Source organism: Clarias gariepinus, chromosome 4, assembly GCF_024256425.1.
Source record: "Clarias gariepinus isolate MV-2021 ecotype Netherlands chromosome 4, CGAR_prim_01v2, whole genome shotgun sequence".
Lineage (NCBI taxonomy): Eukaryota > Metazoa > Chordata > Actinopteri > Siluriformes > Clariidae > Clarias > Clarias gariepinus.
The window spans coordinates 10,255,215-10,261,654 of NC_071103.1; the positions used below are offsets into that span (position 1 = coordinate 10,255,215).

Sequence of the window (6,440 nt, forward strand, 5' to 3'; positions counted from 1 at the left end):
TGCAAATTTGACATCGCCTCCCCTTTTATTATAATGCATAATAATTAAACATCCTTTCCGCATCATTTTGGCTGTTAAATGAAAGCATTTACTTTTCCTGCCATTCTTTCCTTTAGGTTAAACTACCAATGTATATTGACTAGGAATTTATGGTTTCTTATTTAATAAGGCGTAATCCTTGTGGAAACAGAAGCCAAGTAAAAATGAAACACAAAAACATTCTGCAAAAAGGTAATATTTGATTACACGATCACTGTACTATTTATTGAACATGATTTAGTATATTCTTTCTGTCAGATAATAGAAAGAAGGTTGAAGCCCATCTAACTGGCGGGGGCCCACCACCACCTCCCCTCACTCCATCTGAGGAGCTGGCTCTGTCCATTAATGAAGGGCCACCAGTGACACTAACATGGTGAAATGTAAGTCTACCACTATGATGTATTTTCATTATACAACTTAATAAATTACTATCTCTGACACTTAAAGGCTTTTGAACACGCTTTATGTTTTTATGCAGGTTTACTTTATTTAACAGAATATGATGTGCAGGCTACTGTGATCTTAGTTGTATTACTTTGACATGTTTTTTCCTGCATTATTGGTTTTTGCTTTGGCAATATTGAGAATTCTATAGGTTGTATTTTCTTATAAATACTAATAGAGGGATTGTATTATTGGACGCTACAGAAAGAACAGTCTGTCACAGTTGTAAGTGTTTTGTTTTCAGGTACCTTTAGTTGCTTTTATTTTATTATATTTTTTGCCAGATAACATATACTTGCATATTTTTACTGAAGGATGAAGATGTAGAGAATACATCTGCTGTGACAGAAGTGGACAATGCTGGTAGATCCACTGAGGTAGGATGCATACTGAATGCCCCCTTTTTACATTAGAGTAATAATCTGTCATTGTTCTTTCACAGTACATACCTGGGAATTTCTCCACGAATGAAGGTCCTTCAACCATGCACAATCTAATCAATGTAAGAATTTGTGTGCAGTTGTCCATATTTTAATTTTATTGTCTGACAGAATCTTATTTATTTAATTATTTTTAATAATAAATCCTAGTTTCCTTCCTAGTTGCCAGCAAACAAGCTGTATAAGGTCCATCTTCAAAAACAAATTAGAAAAAGTGACATGGACCTTAAATGGAAGAGAAAAGGCTATTCATTAAAAAAGCAACACTAGAAATTAAATTACTGGAGCGTCGCCTTAAGGTGAGAACTTGTGCGTATATTAATCTGTTGCATGTTTAAAGTGTTGTGTATATAAAGCAAGACAATAAAAAAAAACACCTTTAATTTCATTTTACTTCCATTGTTTTTCAGGAAATAAAGAAATGAACTGCGCAGCAGACGAGTGTAAACTATTTAATAAAAGTAATTTTGACAAATCCTGTCTTCCATCTCTGTTGTGTGCAAAAATCTGTAGAGGTTCCTCTGGGCCATCTTTTTCAATAAAAGGAGGATGGCTCTCTCCTCTTATAGTGGCAATGTTGTGAAGCACAACACAAGCCACTATGATGTTGCATGCCCTCTCTGGACTGACCCGGAGCCCATGCAGACACTGAAACCTTGACTTGAGGATCCCTATGGCCATCACCACCTTGGCCCGTGTTCGGCTGTGAGCAAGGTTAAAGCGTGTCTATGGTCCAGGGTCAGGTTCAGGGTAGGGTGTCATTAAATAGGGCAGACAAGGGTATCCTCTGTCCCCCAGCAAGTAACCATTGTACTGTCCTGTAATGATTCAAGTGTACAATACTAATATATTAAAAAAAAAAAAAAAAAACATTGTATAGAGCAAAACCCTGCAGAAATGTTTGGCATAATGATGACTTGTGGAAAATTCTGGCATCATGCACAGATCCTGGACATTTTGCATCATCATTAGTAATGATGTGAGTTGCCTCACATATTAAAAAAGTAATGAGTTTAATGTTTTTTAACAAGGCAAAAAATTAAGCACACAAAATTAAGTTGTTACCTGTACATTGCTACTATGAATAGACATCGTCTCCCCCTTATTTATTGAAGGAGCTTTAATAGGAATGTGGGTGCCATCAATGCACCCAATTACATTTGGAAACCCTGAAATAGAAAGTTATATATGAAAGGATTAAGTGTATGTGTGCAGGATGAATAGGCTACATGTATACAGTAGATATAAATAGTATGACTACATATTAAATATGCGTCATCGATTTTACTACAAAGGACAAACCTGCCACTCTGTGGAATTCCTCTAATAACATGCAGAGGTTTATGGCCAGGGAACTATACACATGTGTGTAAGAAGCGTTTAAGTGCCAGACATACAGTTGCCTTTCCCACATGCTCTGCATCGCCTATGTTGTACAAAAAATGCCCTGATGCAAAAAACCAAAGTGCTATTTGTGTACAGAATGTTTTCTAAGCGCAGACCTGCCGTTTGTGACATCTGCAATATGCGGTTTCAAGAGATGTGTTAAGTAAATTACGGATTCCATTGAAAACCAATAACGCTCTTTCAAATAATCATTAGGAAATGAAAAAACATCAATACGCGGTCTTATAACTCTCTCCCGGCGAAAAAAATGTTGTATAATTTGTGCCTCTCCGTCCACGGAATCCTCTTTAAAAGAGCGCGCCATGCTCAATAACCTTCTGAAACAAACTTACTCTGGAACATAACCTGCTACCGAGCAGGTTATCTTCAGAGAGTAAATTGCTATGGTTACATACATACCCAGAAAGTTACCTCCGTTTTTGGAACCGAAACTTAAGGTTTTCCACTAACTTACCCTCAAACTTATCCGGGTATGTCACATAACCTGCTTTCTGGAACACCCCCCTGGTGTTGTGTCAGTATTTTTGTTTGCTCTGTGTAAAGTAATACAAACCCTGTCTTTTTGCCAGCTGAAGTGCCTGTCTATTTCTTTCCGGTATATTACACCTTTATATTCGACCTTTTTTCACACAGTTTAAAATAGAACCCCGAACCTATCATTTACTGTACGGCCCAACCCTAGACTGGGACGTAACATGTCTTACACAATTACCCTTCTTCCACGCTTTTCACACATGCGCACACACAACGGAAACACTGTTGTAAAGTAATTAAGCGACAAACTAACTGAATCACTGCTGTAAAGTAAAAATTAAACAAATTAACTTGAATTTTACCTTTGAAAAGAATCGCGACAGAGCAGTGTTTGTGTGTGTGTGTGTGGGAGGCACGGTGTCTAATGACGCGCATACACACAGACGCAAAGAGCAGGCTGAGCCTTGAGCAGAGAGAGAGAATGGATTTTTAACCTCTCTAATGAGACTTAATTACACACACGCATACAGACACAAAATAAAATATGTTTTACACACACACACATGGTCACAGTGTTAAGCCACAGCAGGGGAGATGATTACCCACAATTCCACAACGTGAGAGAGAAAACTGTTGGCTCAGTTGTGATCACGTGACACTTTGCGTCAAAACAAGAAGCATATGCGTGATACATGATACCCGGTACTTGTAAACCAAGACTTGTTCATTTTCCGAGTCGAAATTTATGAAAAATCCTTGCTTGTCTTGCGGAACACTCCACTACGAGTACTGTAGTATGCATGCGTTTTGGCTGCAGAGCATCACATAATCACGAATGATCCAATAGTTCTTCTCTTTCAAATTCAAATTCAAATTTTATTTGTCACATACAGAAACATACACAGTACGAAATGTAGTGAAATGCATTATACGACTGCCATTGACCCTAAAAGAGAATTAAAGTTTACAAATAAGAAATAAATATGAATAAAAGAATACGATAGAAATTAAATTTAAAAAAATAAAATAAAATACATTTTTTTTAATTAAACTAGGAAAAAATAGAACTAAAAATAAAAATAGAAATGTGCTAGGAAAAATAGAACTAAAAATAAAAATAGAAATATGATGTGCATAAAAATAGAAATATACTGTACATAGAAATATGATGTGCATAAAAATAGAAATATACTGTACAAATTGAAATATACTGTACTGGGTGTGCAAATATGCATAGAACAAAGTGTCTTTGTGCAGAGGTTTTTAAAGTGTCTTTGTGCACTGGTCCAGGATGTAAATGTAAACATGTAGTGTAGTTGTGAAGGTAGGTGTGCAAAGTTATTAAAGTGTCTTTGTCCAATGGTCCAGGATGTGAATGTACAACATGTAGTGTAGTTGTGAAGGTAGGTGTGCAAAGTTATTAAAGTGTCTTTGTGCAATGGTCCAGGATGTGAATGTACAACATGTAGTGTAGATATGAAGGAGGGTGAGCGTGTAATTGTCCATAGTGTTCATGGATGTAAAAAAAAATGATAGATTTGATCAATTATGAAAAGATTGTGTTTGTTTGTGGTTTTGGTTGAGAGACCTTATCGCCTGCGGGAAGAAGCTCCTCCTTAGTCTCTCTGTGTTGGCCTTCAAGGAGCGGAATCGCTTCCCAGACCGCAACAGAGTAAACAGTCCGTTATTGGGGTGGCTGAGGTCCTTCACAATCTTCCTGGCCTTGGTCAAGCACCGCTTGCTGTAGATCGAGTGCAGGTCAGGGAGCTCGATGCGGATGATGCGCTCAGCTGATCGCACCACCCTCTGTAGAGCTCGTCTGTCCTGCATGGTGCTGTTCCCGAACCAGGTCGTGATATTTCCCGTCAGGATGCTCTCTATGGTGCAGGAGTAGAAATTCCTGAGCACCTTGGAGGGCAGTCTAAAGTCTCTCAAGCGTCTGAGGTGGTAGAGACGCTGCCGGGCCTTTTTTACCACGGTGTTGATGTGACAGGACCATGCCAGGTCCTGCGTGATGTGAACACCGAGGTATCTGAAGCTGTCCACTCTCTCCACTGGGCTCCTGTTGATGACGGGGGTCTGGTAGTTCCTCACCTGCTTTGTACTGAAGTCCACTATCAGCTCCTTTGTCTTACTGACGTTCAGGAGGAGATTGTTTCTCTGGCACCAGTTCTCCAGATTTCCAACCTCCTCCAGGTAGGCCGTCTCATCGTTGTTCGTGATCAGGCCCACCACAACAGTGTCGTCAGCAAACTTGATGATGGTGGTGGAGCTGATAGTGGCCACGCAGTCGTGGGTGTACAGAAAGTACAGCAGGGGACTCAGAACACAACCCTGGGGGCCTCCAGTGCTGAGAGTGAGGGAGGCTGAGACATGTCCGCCCATCCTTACTGCCTGTGGTCTGCCAGTCAGAAAATTGGAGATCCACTGACACATTGATGAGCTGAGTCCCAGGTGCTCCAGCTTGGTGGTAAGTGTGGAGGGAATTATGGTATTAAATGCAGAACTGTAGTCGATGAAGAGCAGTCCAGAGTGTCTAGGTGAGTGAGAGATGTATGAAGGAGATGAGAGATTGCATCGTCCGTGGAACGGTTTGGACGATAAGCAAACTGTAGTGGGTCGAGTGTGTCTGGTAGTGAAGAGATGATAAAGTCTCTGACCAGGCGTTCAAAGCACTTCATCACTACTGAGGTGAGGGCTACAGGGTGATAGTCATTGAGGGAAGCAGGATGAGGTTTCTTTGGGACAGGAACAATGATGGACTCTTTGAAGCATGTGGGGATCACCGACTGAGATAAAGAGATGTTGAATATCTCAGTGAACACAGGTGCTAGCTGGTCTGCGCAGGCTTTGAGAATACGGCCTGAAATGCCGTCTGGTCCTGCTGCTTTCCTGGTGTTCACTCTCTTGAAGGCTCTCCTCACGTCATGCTCGGTGATGATGAACGCGCTTCCGGTCGTGGCAGTGACTTCCTGTCTGCAGCCGTTAGCGCCGCTAGCATTAGCAGCGCTAGCATCTTTAGCTGCAGCCTCAAAGCGAGCATAGAAAGTGTTCAGCTCGTCTGCCAGAGACACGTCTGCGTTTATTATACCGGATGTTGGTGCTTTATAATCCGTTATTGTCCTTAATCCCTGCCACAGGCTCCTAGAGTAATTCTGTTGGAGTTGTGACTCTAGTTTCCTCCCGTATCGCTGCTTCGCCTCTTTCACCGCCTTCCGGACGCTGTATGACGCAGCCTTATATGGTTCCATGTCCCCCGACACGAGTCCCGTGTTGTAGGCAGCGGTGCGAGATTTCAGAGCGTCGCGGATGGTTTTATCCACCCACGGCTTCTGGTTGGGTAACGTTTTAATAGTCTTTTTTTCTACGGTATCGTCCGCTAGTTTCCCGATGAATCCCACAACCGTTTCCTTAAACACGCTGACGTCATCGTCGGAGCTGTTTCTGAACATGTCCCAGTCTGCGTCATCGAGTGCGTCCTGTAACGCGGCCACCGATTGGTCCGTCCAGCGCGCGACCTCCCTCTGAACCGGAACTTCCTGTTTCAGCCTTTGTTTGTATTTTATGATGAGGAAGATGGCGGCGTGATCGGATTTACCAAACGGTGGACAAGATTGTGCCTTGTAGCCGTCC

General features: G+C 41.5%; 1 long non-coding RNA gene across 1 annotated transcript; it reads left to right on the plus strand.

Annotated features, from left to right (window-relative positions):
• Nucleotides 1-320: 320 nt before the first annotated feature.
• LOC128519976 (uncharacterized) lies at nt 321-1,219 on the plus strand. The gene is made up of 4 exons (XR_008357894.1): nt 321-422; nt 801-863; nt 929-988; nt 1,089-1,219. It is a non-coding gene; the product is annotated as an uncharacterized LOC128519976 (long non-coding RNA).
• Nucleotides 1,220-6,440: the final 5,221 nt, after the last annotated feature.